At 45.2% G+C, this 16542-nt stretch overlaps 1 protein-coding gene across 4 annotated transcripts in view; it reads right to left on the bottom strand.

The window, feature by feature from the left end:
- The window catches only part of ELMO1 (engulfment and cell motility 1), a 318071-nt gene that overhangs the window by 276204 nt on the left and 25325 nt on the right, over positions 1-16542 (bottom strand). The window contains exon 1 of one of the 4 annotated variants that reach the window (XM_035129258.2): positions 7567-10142. The exons of 2 other annotated variants lie outside the window; for them this stretch is intronic. The gene's annotated coding sequence lies outside the window, so the exon portion shown is untranslated. Of the gene's footprint in view, positions 1-5256; positions 7031-7566; positions 10143-16542 lie in introns of those variants that run through there. One more of the 4 variants, XM_060280573.1, reaches the window with a different exon arrangement.

Below are 16542 nucleotides of genomic sequence, written 5' to 3'. Positions count from 1 at the left end.
TGAAGATCAACATCAAAAAAAACTAAGATCATGGCCACTGGTCCCATCACCTCCTGGCAAAGAGAAGGGTAAGAAATGGAGGCAGTGAGAGATTTTACTTTCTTGAGCTCCATGATCACTGCAGATGGTGACAGCAGTCACGAAATTAAAAGACGCCTGCTTCTTGGGAGAAAAGCAATGACAAACCTAGACAGCATCTTAAAAAGCAGAGACATCACCTTGCCTACAAAGGTCCGTATAGTTAAAGCTATGGTTTTCCCAGTAGTGATGTATGGAAGTGAGAGCTGGACCATAAAGAAGGCTGATCGCCGAAGAATTGATGCTTTTGAATTATGGTGCTGGAGGAGACTCTTGAGAGTCCCATGGACTGCAAGAAGATCAAACCTATCCATTCTTAAGGAAATCAGCCCTGAGTGCTCCCTGGAAGGACAGATCGTGAAGCTGAGGCTCCAATACTTTGGCCACCTCATGAGAAGAGAAGAATCCTTGGAAAAGACCCTGATGTTGGGAAAGATGGAGGGCACTAGGAGAAGGGGACGTCAGAGGACAAGATGGTTGCACAGTGTTATAGAAGTGACCAACATAAGTCTGACGCAACTCCGGGAGACAGTGGAACACAGGAGTGCCTGGTCCATGGGGTCACAAAGAGTCGGACACGACTAATCAACTAAACAACTACTATGTAAAGAAGCACAAGGAGAAAACTTTTGAGGAAGTAGGAACAAAAGTAGGGCTTATTTCTATAAAGCAGATTGATGGGGTGGTGGTGAAAATATATTTTGCTAAAATCACAACAGGATGTAAAAATTTAGGGGCCTCAAGCCCCTTCAGGAAAGAAAGCCTTAGGGAGTCTCAGGAATAACACCTCAGTCTCACAAGCTACTTTATTTGGGTATAAAAATGATCAGGATAACTTCCACTTTGCTTAGAAAGCTGAAATTTCTTCGTACGAACCCAATCCAACACACCCCGATGATCAGAAACATATGGAATTGTGACAGGAAATTCAAAGGGATCCCTGAAATAGTTGAGGCGTCTCCATACCACCAAGAGCTAACATCTGCTATACATGGTAGACCATGACACCCTGATTGCAAGTAAGTCCTAGCAGGGACGTTTATGTAGAAATGGGGGGAATGAAGCACACACTGCCCAATGCCTGAAGTGTTTCTAGACCACCTAGAAAGGCAAGATTTGGTACACATAATTCCCAAGCCGCGCTAGCCCCCTTCATAGGTTAATTGTGCAAAGAGATGGCATCTCAATTCCACCCCTGATGTCCGTACATTGGGTGGTACTCAACTAAGCCTTACTCAGAGTAGGCCTAGTTGAATGCCACCCACTGAATGTGGCCCCTATGGCAAGGAAGCCTAGGCTTCCCCACTGCTCAACCTGTGCTCCGTCTGTGGCAACACTGGACACAGCGCCAGCAACACAGCCTAGCTGCCATAGACCCCTTCACAGGAACTACATATGAATGGAAATGGCTGAAAATGGAACACATTTAAGACTTTTAAGGTACCTCGGAATTCCAGCTAGTGTATGCTTTAGCACCGACGCTGAACCAACTGGAGAGGAGTTGCCTCTTCACACACTAGAATCACACTGACATTTGGAGGAGACACTTCCACTAGCAGACAGGAATTTGGAAAGGAATTTGCAAAATGCAAATTTCATTCCAGCACCGGGATAAAATTTTATAGTTCACGTTCAGCTCATAGCTGCCAAGTTATCCCTTTTTTTAAGGGATTTTCCCTTATGCTGAATAGGCTTCCTCGCGAGAAAAGGGAAAACTTGGCAGCTATGGTTCAGCTCCAAGTTTGGGCCAATTAATCTCCTTTCACGAGGGACAGGAAACATGTACTATACACTGCAGTGATATCTTCCTGAAATACCAAGATACCACGGGGAAACTGGTTGTACGTGGTTATAGTACAATTATCGGTTTAAAGCTTGAACATCAGCTCAATCCAGTAGCAGCAAGACTTCCACACTTCTGGCCTGACTCTTGACAGAAATTGTTAGCATCCTTCTCCCATGAGATTTTGGTGTGCATGTATCACATGATACTCACGCAATGCCCTTCCCACATGATTCAGCTGCGACTCAAAGCGAAAAGTAGAGCATGTTTGTGGGCTTCCTCAAGGCATCTGTCTGGCCAGTGTTGGAAACAGTAGGCTAGTCTACACAGACCTGATCTATCAGGACTCTGGTTACGCTTTTATAGGTTACCACAACTGTGTGGTGCCTCAGCCATGTGGAAGCTATTTTTATTAGCCTCTTTTTCATTTTCCTCTATGTTCATTTACTCTGATGTAAACATCTGAATCTAACATCTTTTGTAATTCCCAAAGGCAACAACCCAGTAAAATTTGAGGGCTTTCCCTCTTGTTTTGTTTACCGGGAAATATTTTGTCCCTCATAAGAATAAGCAGATTCTAATTCTACCAATTCCAGACAACAACATGCCATTATGCTGCAAGTCACCAGCTATATGCAAATATCACAAGGCGAATCATTTAAATGCATGTTTGGCATATTTCTTGAAGCTCAGCATGTTTGGATTTTTAAAAGGTGAAGGTGGGAGTAGCTAAGATTGCATTTATTACCAAACATCGTTCTTTGTCTTGTTCACATTACACAACCAAACTGCCTACTCTGGTAAATTTTCATCGGAAACCATTAATCAGAAAGTCTACAAAATGAAGAATCCCTTTCTTCTTCTTCTTTCTTATCCATAGAGATAAATAATAATAATTCTAAACTGCTTCCCTTTTTATGCTAGCAACAGTTGCCATATTTTATTTCTACAAATGGTCTCTGCCACTCTCTCAGCTGCAGAACTGGATTCAAATGATCAATGCAGGATAACAGGATATGGCCTAGCAGCTATTATCAGCTTAGCAGAGGTTAACAGAAGCTTCCAGAGCAGAGCTTTGACGTCTAACATTGTTAAGAGCAGCTTCGCTTTCCATGTGTAATAGAAGATGTGGCCAGTAAAAAGGCCACTGCCTAACGGAATTGTTAGAGTGAAAGGGTTTTTTACTATTATTATCACTCCTTATGGCTTCTGGCTAACCACCCCGGATTACATTTTCCAGGGTGGAGATTTTAAACATCAGAGCAGCCTTTTCGTGTACTTACGCTCCAATCTTGAGGAAAATTGTCAAGACGTTTTGGATGAAGGAGTTGTAGCTCCTTGCAGGATCTGGATACGATGTCAAAAAAGTGCTAGTGCTTTGATCAAGCTACAAAGGCAAGGAATGAGATCGGCTTTACCATCTATATACAGTGGTACCTCGGTTTATGAACACAATTGGTTCCGGAAGTCTGTTCATAAACTGAAGCGTTCATAAACTGAAGCGAACTTTCCCATTGATGGTCTGTTCATAAACCGAGGTGTTCATAAACCGAGGTTCCACTGTACCTCTCAAATCTTCACACACTTGACAATAAAATGGATGATCTGCACCTTATTAATCAAGGAAACTCAAGGAAACTCCGATATGCTAAAGAGGAGGGTGCGAGGAAAGGAGACAGAGATTTGTACAACCAAGCTAGGAGCGCACTGACGAAGGAGATTATAGTGGCAAAACGAACCTATCATTCGGACTCAATCCTCAAACATGTCTCGGCTACTCTTGGGAAGAATTTACAGAACATTTCTGAATATGAGAGAACATCTTCTTTTACTGAATATAAGAGAACATATTCTTCTGCTCTGGAGAGTCAAAAATTGGCAAACGACCTGAATCAGTTTTATAGCAAAGTCAAGCATTATCAACTAGCAATTCACTCGGCTCCAGAGGCACCAACAACCACCTCAACCTGTTCTGAAGTCACTACAGGGACAGAAGGCAAAAGCTGCAGGCGCAGTCGGAGTGGCTCCTCTTTGCTTGAAATAGTGTTCTGCCACTCAGATCCTCACACAGATATTTAACAGATATTTTGTATAAAGTACGTTTACACTGTTGTTGTTGTTTAGTCGTTTAGTCGTGTCCGACTCTTCGTGACCCCATGGACCATAGCACGCCAGGCACTCCTGTCTTCCACTGCCTCCCGCAGTTTGGTCAAACTCATGTTCGTAGCTTCGAGAACACTGTCCAACCATCTCGTCCTCTGTCGCCCCCTTCTCCTTGTGCCCTCCATCTTTCCCAACATCAAGGTCTTTTCCAAGGATTCTTCTCTTCTCATGAGGTGGCCAAAGTATTGGAGCCTCACTGCTTCACGATCTGTCCTTCCAGTGAGCACTCAGGGCTGATTTCCTTCAGAATGGATAGGTTTGATCTTCTTGCAGTCCATGGGACTCTCAAGAGTCTCCTCCAGCACCATAATTCAAAAGCATCAATTCTTCGGCGATCAGCCTTCTTTATGGTCCAGCTCTCACTTCCATACATCACTACTGGGAAAACCATAGCTTTAACTATACGGACCTCTGTAGGCAAGGTGATGTCTCTGCTTTTTAAGATGCTGTCTAGGTTTGTCAATGCTTTTCTCCCAAGAAGCAGGCGTCTTTTAATTTCGTGACTGCTGTCACCATCTGCAGTGATCAAGGAGCCCAAGAAAGTAAAATCTCTCACTGCCTCCATTTCTTCCCCTTCTATTTGCCAGGAGGTGATGGAACCAGTGGCCATGATCTTGGTTTTTTTGATGTTGAGCTTCAGACCATATTTTGCGCTCTCCTCTTTCACCCTCATTAAAAGTTTCTTTAATTCCTCCTCACTTTCTGCCATCAAGGTCGTGTCATCAGCATATCTGAGGTTGTTGATATTTCTTCCGGCAATCTTAATTCCGGCTTGGGATTCATCTAGTCCAGCCTTTCGCATGATGAATTCTGCATATAAGTTAAATAAGCAGGGAGACAATATACAACCTTGTCGTATTCCTTTCCCAATTTTGAACCAATCAGTTGTTCCATATCCAGTTCTAACTGTAGCTTCTTGTCCCACATAGAGATTGCTCAGGAGACAATTTTACGTTTACACTGTAAAATTAGCCAAAGCAAATTCCAAGTATGTAAGTACTTGGCGAATAAATTTCTATTCTATTCTATTCTATTCTAATCAGATTTTATTCGAGAAAAGGCTGTAGTGTAGGAAACAGTAGCATGTAGTGCATGGTATTTTGCAAACAAGTCCTGAAAAGTTATTAGATCACAAAAATGTTTACACAACTATATATTCACATATTTCTATGGTAGTTATTAGAGGCTAAAAAGGGGGGAAGCCCTCTTTTTGGATTTGCATAGCTTCTTACTTGACAAAGGCTCGAGATCTGTAGAGGATTTCAGAAACACCTTTCGCCCACCCTTTCTTTCAAAGTTTGCTTTCAGCAGAGAGGGAAGACCTTCCTGCAAACAACATGGAGAAAGTAGCTGCAAAGTGGGAAAGCAGAAAACATTTACAGTGGTGCCTCGACGTACGAATTTAATCCGTTCTGAAGGCATCTTCGTAGGTCGAAAAATCCGTAAGTCGAAAAGCGCCATTGGAAACGCGATTTCCCATAGGAATGCATTGGAAATGGAAAAATTCGTAAGTCAAAACAAACCCATCTAAAAATTCATAAATTCGAAAAAACCCTATCTAAAACCACCGCGGTTTCCGTTCGGATGTCGAGAAATTCGTAAGAGAAATTCGTAAGAGAAATTTGCCCCATTCGTAAGTCTCGAATGGTGCCTCGACTTACGAATTTAATCCGTTCCGAAGGCACCTTCGTAAGTTGAAAAATTCGGTTGTCGAGTTGTTTGTAAGTCGAGGTACCACTGTATGTGCATTCCAGGCACACACATATGAACCTGGAGGTGGCCCCCAAAAGGGCCAAAAACGACCCTAAAAGAGTGTGAAAACTGTGAAAATAGTGTCTAGCACAACCTTTGCGGTCTGTGGAGAGTTGAGAGTTTCAACAAGGAAGTTTGGCGGTAGCAATTGTGGTAGAGTTTGGTGAAGTTTTGTTTTTAAAGCTTTTCAAGAGGTTTAGATGGTGCTTGCAGGCTTTTTCAATGGTGTTCCCAATATTCAATTTAACTTAAATGTGTGGTGCCTCAGAACGTAACCACCCCCACCCCCACATAAATGGGGAGTTGCCTGTATTAAATGTGGCATGTAGATTTTAATTCATTTATGTTAAACTATGGATCAAAGATTAACCCAGGCTTCACGATTTTCTTATATCATTGCAGACTGATCTTCAACCACAACTCCACCAGGGATGAAGGCTTTTCTTTTCAGAAATTCAAGCGTCAAGCTCTAGAAGGCTGCAGACGAGACAGAAAAAAAGCTGGTGCTGTCAGTATCTGAGTCCTGCACATTATTGCAGTCTCAGGAGCCTCTCCTAGGAAACGGAGGTCAGGCCTTAGAGAGCAGAGATGATGAACTTGCAGCCCTACAGATATTGTTGCACTGTAACTCCCATCACCCCTGACCATTTCGCTATGTTGGCTGAGGTTGATAGAGTTGGTGTCAAACACCATCTCTAGAGGCCAGAAATTGTCCACCTTACCTTAAGAGGGTCTGCTTCCTCACTAGGAGGCAGTGTTTGAAAATAGCCAGGAGCCAGGTACATTTTGCACCTGGCTATTGGCCACTTGCAACCAAGTGAAGATGCCTGGGTGCCAGGATGGCACCTGACGTCTTCACCATCTGGAGGCGCATGCCTGAGGATCATTGGATCTTGACTGTTTTCACACATTAATACCACATCCTGTAGAATTCAATCAGTAATAGTTTATCTGCCCAATCAGAATGATTCTGTGATTCTATCAATTTCAGGAACCAAAATGCTTTTTCTGTGCAGCCTGAGGAGGAGCAGTGAACTATGTTACAGCTAATTGTTGTAGCCCCCACCCCACTGCCCTGCTCACAGTTGTGAAGAATATTCTCACATTATGAATGGTCCATGTCACCATTAAGAAGCAGAGGTAGAGAGGTAGGAATAGGCCAATATACATAGCATACCTGCCAAGTTCCGGCCTGAGAAATAAGGGACTGGACCGGAAGTAGCGCTGCCGGCATTTTGGAACTGGGCGGAGCATGCTCAGAAGCGACTTTTGATACCGCTCTGTCCTGTTCCAAAATGGCCGCCGCACCAGAAGTCGCGCTGCAGCCATTTTGGAACTGGGCAAGGCAGCATCAAAAGTCGCTTCTGAGCATGCTCTGCCCAGTTCCAAAATGGCCGTCGCGCCAGAATAAACCGGGGGGAAACAAAAAAATCTGTATTTTTTGGCTGGGGACAGCTGGAAAAACGGGGGTTTCCTGGGGAATACGGGAGACTTGGCAGCTATGATACATAGACTGTTTCTGGATAAAGTTCTTAACCTAGCTCAAGGTTGTCAATCTGAACTAGCCAGATGTTTCACAGATCATCAATCACAGTCGGTCCATCAGTTGTCTTGCCCAAAAATGGCAACCAGACATTACATTTTGGCGACTGCAACCTTGGTTTAAGGAGCAATTTGGCGCCTAAGCTTATACATCTGATTTTCTAACACTGCTAGCAGGTACATGTCTGCATCCTCACAGAATGACAAGAGAGGGAATGAGATACACACATGCCCCCCACCCAATGCACCTGTGGGACCTCTGGAGCACTTCAGAGAAGGAAGGAGGGAGGAAACCGCTTGCACATTTGTAATAGAGAAGAGAGGAAGTAGTACAGTACTTGGTTTTTGTTTTTCCTCAGGGTCATGTGGGAAAGCAGGCATACATCAACAATCATCCTGAAAGAAGACCCATAAATTCAATCAATCAATCAGTGTGCCAAAGAACGGATTGGTCCCTATTACAAAAGCAAACAAAGCTGTGTGGCAGGAGTGACGTTAAAAAGAAGCACCAACAGAAACATATGATAGTTCCAGATTATCTATTTAGATTGCTTATTTGTGCTATTCCATTGGAAACCTTCTCTATGAGAAAATCACAAATCTTCGAAACTAATGCATAAAGTATTAAAGGAAAACAACCACCCACGTGCCCTGTCTCTGGGTCAAAAGGCTGCAGCCTTGACTGGAGGGAGCTAGAAGATGCTTCCAGGCAGAGACTAGCCCTCACACAACAAGCTCAGGAATGAAAGGTCACCTTCTTTCCCAAACAAACACTTTAAGCATTGTGATTGGCATGAAAGCCTCTCGTCAACAATAGCCCTTGCGCAGAACCTTAATCCAGTCTTTTAACAGTCTGCCTGATGCTGACTAGCTTCGTGGCCAAGGCACTATTTTTAATCTACCTCCTGAACCGTCTTGGAAGAGGCCGTGGGCCGGCAAGGCCAGATTCGGAAGCCTCCTCCTCTGTAAGCCAGAAAAAGATTACGTTATTAGAGAGGCAAAAATAAATGAGTTATCCTCACATCCCCTTAGCTAGTAGTTCTGCACAGAAGGCAGCTGCACTCCACAAAGGGATTTTAAACGCCATACATGCAACAACACTGGAGCAGCAAAATGTTACAGAAGCTGATGGATTTCCTCATTTAACTTCATTGACGCTTGCAATAAGATCAGGCTATAGAAAATATTTTGCTTGGAAATTAAGCAAAGGGTCTGCTGGTTTCTCTTTAAGGTTTCCAGACTCAAAAGAGAGCAGGGCAATTAAAGGCACAGAAGTCCTGTCCTCTATTGAGTCTAGCAACCCTAAAGGGGGGGGGGGAATCATAGCTGCCAAGTTTTCCCTTTTCTCGCGAGGAAGCCTATTCAGCATAAGGGAAAATCCCTTAAAATAAGGGATAACTTGGCAGCTATGGGGGGTGGTGGAAATGGAGCGGGGGGGGGGGTCTCTCCCCTGAAAAGTTGCTCCTTGGTGTATTCTTTAAAATCTTAACTGCCTGCCAGTGGTGAGATGGGCACAGACAAACCCACATCGGGGATCCCAATTCTCCCCTACAGGAGAATCTTAAATATATAATAATCATTTATTTTTAAAAAATATTTACAGCCCACATTTCTGACTGACAGCAGGTCAGGTTTGAAGGCAGCTACTCATAAAAGACTGGGATGCCACAAACACTACATACATACACATACACACACACACACACACACACACACACACACACACACATACAACAGCTGTGGCTCTTGAAAGTATCAAGGGAACAATGATGTAAATTGCTCGCTCTCTCCCCAGCATTTAGGATATTCTGCTGAAATTAGGGTTCAGCAAGTGGATAGGAACCTGTTGCCTTTGTATAATGCTTGAGATTCGTTTCTCGGGGACGTCTAGATAAAGCATCGGTCTGAACTAGGAATCCTCCTATTTTTCTAATATCCCAAATAAACAGCAACTGCCTCCATGGATGCGCCAGATCAGATGCTACTTCCTCCGCTGGACTGCATTCCCTGGGCTCACTTTGGAGTGATTTATTGACGCCTGACCCAGACTCAGTCCTGTGTTGCATTTGAACAAACACCTGGCAATTACATTAACCGCACAGAAAGGCGGTTTTACCAAGGCTAAAGGGCTAATCTCTCTGGTACTGTAGTTTGACCTGCTAGCAGGACCATTAGGCAAAGAAACACATTTCAAATATATGAAAATGTAGTGTGGAGAACAGAGATCTATTGGGAACACAATTGAGGGTGTATTAAAAGCAAAAAACTATGAATGGACAAAAGTGTGCTTTGAATTCACCAAAGACATCAATTCTCAAAGTCTCAAGATAAACCGAACGGGAACGAAAAGAGACATTAAAAGCTAAATTGGAGCAAGTTCATGAAAAAACACTAGAGAAGCCTTTCATTTCCACTTATATTCAATGAAAGTAAAGAAACATATGTAGTAGTTATACCTATTCCCCCCCCCTGCAGTCTTAGATGGGAAATCCCTACACGAACAGGCAGGATGCCACCCTCCAAAACACACACAGAGGCCCGGTACCAATAATGTCCCCCATCTTTGAGAGGTGACAGTCACACAAGTCGGGATTCCAGACAGAGTGCCACCATCTCATTATGCGCCTGGTGGAAGGTCCATCACCCCGGAAAATGAATAGCTGGGCTGGGCGGGACTTTAAATTCCTCCTTTTTCAAACACCGCTGGGACCTTTCCACCGAAAGGATAATACCCTGCCAACTGATAAGATCAGGGGTCAGCAAACTCTTTCAGCAGGGGGCCAGTCCACTGTCCCTCAGACCTTGTGGGGGGCCGGACTATTGGGGGGGGTGAACGAATTCATGTGCCCCACAAATAACCCAGAGATGCATTTTAAGCAAAAGCACACATTCTACTATGTAAAAAAACCCACTGATTCCCAGACCGTCCGCGGGCCGGATTTAGAAGGCAATTGGGCCAGATCCAGCACCCGGGCCTTAGTTTGGCTACCCATGGATAAGATTTTCTGTGCTAAAGCACCCCAGTACATTAATTCAAGATGGGTTCAGGAGCTACATGTCTACACAGGGGTTTTTACTTCGAGGACAGGAAAGAACAATGGGATTCCATTGCAGAAGCTCTCTTTGACACAAAGGCACAGTGTTCCTATTTTTTAAAAAGGCAAATCGCTAAAGCCAAATCAGCAGCAAATAACTCAAAGTCAGTTTTCCTCGTTTTATAGCAGCGGGCTGTCAAATCCCTATGTTTATACATCATTCTTCCTCCACAGCTGCTGGCTGACTCCTCGGCAAGTTACCCATTATGGGATGTGATAAAGGTAAAGGTAAAGGGGGCCCTGACCATCAGGTCCAGTCGTGTCCGACTCCGGGGTTGTGGCGCTCATCTCGCTCTATAGGCCAAGGGAGCCGGCGTTTGTCCGCAGACAGCTTCCGGGTCGTGTGGCCAGCATGACAAAGCTGCTTCTGGAGAACCAGAGCAGCGCACGGAAACACCATTTACCTTCCCGCCGGAGCGGTTCCTATTTATCTACTTGCACTTGATGTGCTTTCAAATTGCTAGGTGGGCAGGAGAAGGGACCGGGCAACGGGAGCTCACCCCGTCGCAGGGATTCGAACTGCCAACCTTCTGATCAGCAAGCCCTAGACTCTGTAGTTTAACCCACAGCGCCACCTGGGATGTGATATAGCACTCAATAGGGCTTTACAATGATGAACATTCTATGTGCCAGCTTGTCCCCAAAACCCGCCCTCAGCCTGCCTAGAGTCTCCTCGCTTGCTCACCTGCTCTCCCTAGATGTGCCATTACCTTTGGACTGAACAGATGCCAGCACCAAAAACTCCCAAAAAGCTGAGTAAAGGTGACTAGGAAGCAGAGAAGCCCAAGAGGTGGGGGACGTATTGGAAGGAGATTTTAAAGACACGAAAGCTGTGGTCCTCAAGGAGTGTGCGGCCAGAGAGGGTGGCAAGTGTGGCAGGAAGATTCAAGGACCATCAAGGGAACATTTAAACATCTCATTGGGGTAAATGGTCAGGAATTATGGAAGTTGTAGTCCCGTAACATCAGGAGAACCACAGGTTAGTCACCCTTGATTTAGAGTCTCTGGATCAGCAATTTTTACCTAAATGAGGTACAATACCTCCAGAGACAACGTTGGCACCAGAGAGGAAAAGTAGCTTTAGTGGGATTTACGGTTTTGTGCCACCCCTAGCAGCATGTCTGCCAAAGGTTTCCCACCGAAAGAGAAGATGCATCTGAATTAGCATGCTGACCTTGTGTCACCCACAGCAAATGCACACACCTGATACTGGGGGGGGGGGGAGAGAGAGAGAGAGAGAGAAGAAGAAGTAGAAGTTGGCCAAGGAAGCTTCAGTGCACCAAACTGTTTTGTTCTTTACAAATGGATATTCAAAGAGGGACTGAGGCCATGCAGTGAGACTATCCCCAAACTCTGAGAAATTAAAAAGGGAATTTGCCTAGTCCTAAGCAATGGGTGTATTCACTGACTCCGACTCCAGACAAGACTTTGCAGCTTCAATTCCCAGCTCCTGCAATGGAAAAACAAAGGGGGAAGGGGATGCTTAATTCTCCCCTTTGCAAACACTTTCCCCCCTGAATTTCCCACAGGGTTACAGAACAGTGTTGATGAGTAAGCACAGGTTTCCAACAGTGGCAGCGGAGACGAGGGCTGCTCTATAGCGTGCACTTAGGCCCTCAAATACCGAAGAGCAACATTCCACTTTTGCCAAGTACTTCAGAGATGTTTGGACATGGTAGCTCTGCGAGAAGAGTGAACTAAATTAAATTAGAAAGTTGCACTTCTTTCTCTGGGGAGGTGGGGGGAAATGGGTAGAGATTTGACCCAACACAACTTTTTACTGTTGACTTTTGCACCCTTCAATAACCCTAACATTCAACAAAACCAAAACACATTTGCCCATAAAACTAAAATCAGGCAGTTGCCACGCTGGCATGTTTAAATGCAAAGCTAGCGCAGATGGCTTTAATAGACAGCTTTTTTATTTAATAATAATAATAAAAAAACCACACACACACACCCTGAAGTTAAGCTGTTGTTTCCACCAACCTCGCACAAATGTGTTTCTTTCTTTCCTTCTCTCTCTCTCTCTCTCTCTTTCTTCATTCATTATCATTTTAAATGTAAAGAACAGAAAGCATTTGTTTTCCTCCCCCATCCCAACCGTCTTATGATTGGCAGCGTTCTAAGGGAAAGGAACAAAGGACGCCCCACACACCACAAGAGACAAAGCGCCTCTTACACAACAATTCAGCATGACTGCTTCCTATAAGCAATCTCAGAAGTACTGCCCTCTCTATTTTGAAAACGACAGAGGAGTGTAGAATTACACCCGGGCATACAATTAATAAGGCGTTCCTGTACTTTTGAAGAGATTATTGTCCACACAAAACTAAACAAGCAAGAGTCCCTTCTGTCTATAGGTTCAACCTGCCCCAATAGCCAAGCACGGCTCTTTCAGTGCAGAGCACGCCAAAGTATTTCTCTGGGTTTATGGTAACTCCAACGGGGATGCATAAAAAAAGAGAAATGATCAGATTTCATGATAGGTCACAGCAATGCACGCATCTGATGAGGAAAGCCACTTGTGAACAGGAATCTTTTGGGCCCAAAATCTCACCTTCTTAACTTTGGGAACTTTGAAAAGAGATACAAGGAAAAGCTTAGGGAAGAAAACCTCTATCACATGATCATAAATTCAAGAAGATATGCCTCAAGATACACAGGTTCTTGCCCACTCTTGGCCACAAGGACATCTTATCGGATCAGTCTATAGCTGCTATAGGTAGATACTGCCGCTCGCTCAGGAGTGATAACTCCAATCAACAAGCCTGCCCACCTTTACATCACCAAACAAGAGCATTTCATCCCACTGTTTGGCATTCCCAGCGGATTCCTGAGAAAAGACAAATTTTCAAATCGTTGATATAATGGCCACGTTCACACATCACACTTCAACCAAACTTACTAATTTAGCAGGAACAGTTGGCTGGTGAGGAGGAAATCACACCCACTTTGCACCTTCCTGGGCTGTTTAGTGTGGCCTGGCAGCTCAGCCAAGGTTTGGTTTCGCACAGGGCCGGAAAAGCAGATGTTGCTGGACTCCCAACTCCCATAAGCCCCAGCCAGCCATTTCAGGGATGGGAGTTGTGGTGCAGCAACACCTGGAGGGCCAAAGGCTCCTCACACCTGGCTAAGCCCATCATCCAAACCCAGGAACGTGTAGGGCAACCAAAGTCCCTCCTCAAATGTGGATAATGGGGAACATAAGCAATGGCAAGGGCCAAATACAGCCCCGCTCTGCCACCCCACATGACTCTACATAATTCCATCCTTATTTCAGACACCGGGAAACATCAGTGTATCGTGATGTCTAGCTGGTGATTATCACAATGATGAAAATCAGGTATCGCCCATCCCTCCCACACACTTCTGCATCCCTCATCCAGGCAAACGAGAGACATTCTCATGGTTCAAAGAGACATGCCAGGTAGGCAAAAGCACTTGAGGGTGGCATGAAGCTGTGCCAGGTGAAAAGTGTGGCCTGGGCAGAATGTAAATGGCCTGAGGGTGGAGCTGGGCCTGGGGAAGAGGTTCACGGGCTGGACAGAGAGGCTTGGGGGGTTGCATCCAGACCCTGGAGCTGAGGTTGTACACCCTTGTTTCACCCCTAATAACTTCTCCCAATTTCTCATTACTCTTATGTGAGGATATATAGGGTTGCAGGCTATGCTAAGATGCACACTCACAACCAAAAAAGGAATTGTTGTTGTTGTTTAGTCGTTTAGTCGTGTCCGACTCTTCGTGACCCCATGGACCATAGCACGCCAGGCACTCCTGTCTTCCACTGCCTCCCGCAGTTTGGGCAAACTCATATTCGTAGCTTCGAGAACACTGTCCAAACATCTCGTCCTCTGTCGTCCCCTTCTCCTAGTGCCCTCAATCTTTCCCAACATCAGGGTCTTTTCCAGTGAGTCTTCTCTTCTCATGAGGTGGCCAAAGTATTGGAGCCTCACTGCTTCAGGATCTGTCCTTCCAGTGAGCACTCAGGGCTGATTTCCTTCAGAATGGATAGGTTTGATCTTCTTGCAGTCCATGGGACTCTCAAGAGTCTCCTCCAGCACCAGAATTCAAAAGCATCAATTCTTCGGCGATCAGCCTTCTTTACGGTCCAGCTCTCACTTCCATACATCACTACTGGGAAAACCATAGCTTTAACTATACGGACTTTTGTAGGCAAGGTGATGTCTCTGCTTTTTAAGATGTTGTCTAGGTTTGTCATTGCTTTTCTCCCAAGAAGCAGGCGTCTTTTAATTTCGTGACTGCTGTCACCATCTGCAGTGATCAAGGAGCCCAAGAAAGTAAAATCTCTCACTGGAATTAAGCATCACAGATAGAAGATTGGTGAAAATGCCTCTATTCTGATGGTAGTTATTGCTGATTTCCCACTAACAATGTTCTATTTACCATGACCAAACAGCAGCCGTTTAGTTTCTTCATTATTCTTAAAGGAGGGCTGGGACCCTTATTTTCTTTAGGGAAGGTAGAAATGCTAGACCACAGGCTTCATACACTTCCACCTTAATCTTTTCATTTTTCACTCTGAGTTGAAGAGCAAGGTTTGGAAGCCAACCTTTTCTTGAAAATCCAGCACCAGCAACAAAAGCAGACAAAATAGCTGTACTGGGAGCCCCACAGTTACAACTCGGAGGAGATTGACAGCTGGTCCTGTTCAGGACGGTTAACCCAGCAGGGGCTTCTTATGTCAGGCAACAGAAGCCGCCTCTCTAGACAACACGCAGCAAAAGAATTCTCAATTATACTAGAGTACTTGCAGCTTGCGGCTTCTGTAGTTTCAAGAGATGCGGCTGCTGATTTTGCCTGCAATGCTAGACAACAATTTCCTCTGATTCACAAACATAAAGCGACAGAGAGGTTCTAGCAAGATGTGCTACCCACAGTCCAGAACTCTGCACACATGTTTTTGGAAGATGAATTGTAGTTAAAAGATACTGAAGTTAGTGATCACTCCAACTCTGTTTAAATCAAAACAGGGAAAATTTGCTTTTGGCTTCAGTTACTCTAGGTCAGGGGTCTGCAACCTTTAAGACAAAAAGAGCCACTTGGACCCGTTTCCGAAGAAAAAAAATAAACTGGGAGCCACAAATCAGGAACGTAATTAGAAATCAGAGGGCCCCATAGCAAAATTTGCTATGCCCAATAATCAATGCCCCCAAATGCCATAGAAAATTAATCAGGGCCCCAGTGTACCATAAATCATAATCAGTGCCTGATGTAAATAATAATTAATAATGAGGGCCCAATGTCATCCTCGTCACTATAAAAATAACTTTGAGTTTGGGCTGCCTTGATTACTGGGAATGGGCAAAACTCTGACTCCCTTATTAGGACACCTGTATGGTTTCATGTGTGTTGCTCCCATCAAGTGAACTTATAAAATTTCCTCATATTGAATCAACCCATTGATTAATACATCTACCTCAATCTCCTGACCAGGCCGGCAGGAGGCCACAGGCAGGCCGCAGGCAGGAGCAGCAGCAGCAAACACGCGCTCCGAGCCCGCAAGCCTTTTCTGCTGCTGGGCGGGAAGAAGCGCGCCCGTTTAAAAAAATATATAACTCCGCCCCCACCCCCGTGAGCCTATTGGCTGCAGAAATGCGGCGGGGAGGGGCTGATGCAGGGAGGGGGCCGACCACGCTCCCTGGGCTGCTAACGTCACCTTGTGTCCTTTTTGCACAGCGCACGCGCACAGCGGAGTTGTGGACTCCGGCGGGCGCCATGCGGGGCGCAGGAGCACAGCGCGCCGCAGCAGCAGTGTGCGGCGGCGGCGGCAGGCACCGCGCGAGTGTCTGGCGGGCGTGGCGGGCGCCGCCGCATGGCTCAGGCGGCGCATGGCTTGGACGCCTCCTCCCCTTGTATCCACTCCGGAGCCGCAGCAAAGGTGTAAAAGAGCCACATGCGGCTCTGGAGCTGCAGGTTGCAGACCCCTGCTCTAGGTCTAGAAGCCCATCATTCATTAAAGTCATCAAAACTAAAATAATATATCTAGTGATTATCCCATGGTGTGGATACACATCTTGTTTTCTACTTGGGAAGAACAGAACTAGGGTATTAACTTGGTAGAACAAACTTGCTACAGGAAACACCAATATTTTTCATAGCACTCAG

This window comes from Zootoca vivipara, chromosome 12, assembly GCF_963506605.1.
Source record: "Zootoca vivipara chromosome 12, rZooViv1.1, whole genome shotgun sequence".
NCBI classification, from domain to species: domain Eukaryota; kingdom Metazoa; phylum Chordata; class Lepidosauria; order Squamata; family Lacertidae; genus Zootoca; species Zootoca vivipara.
The sequence above is the reverse complement of the archived record's forward strand: the minus strand, read 5'-3'. Positions and strand labels throughout refer to the sequence as shown.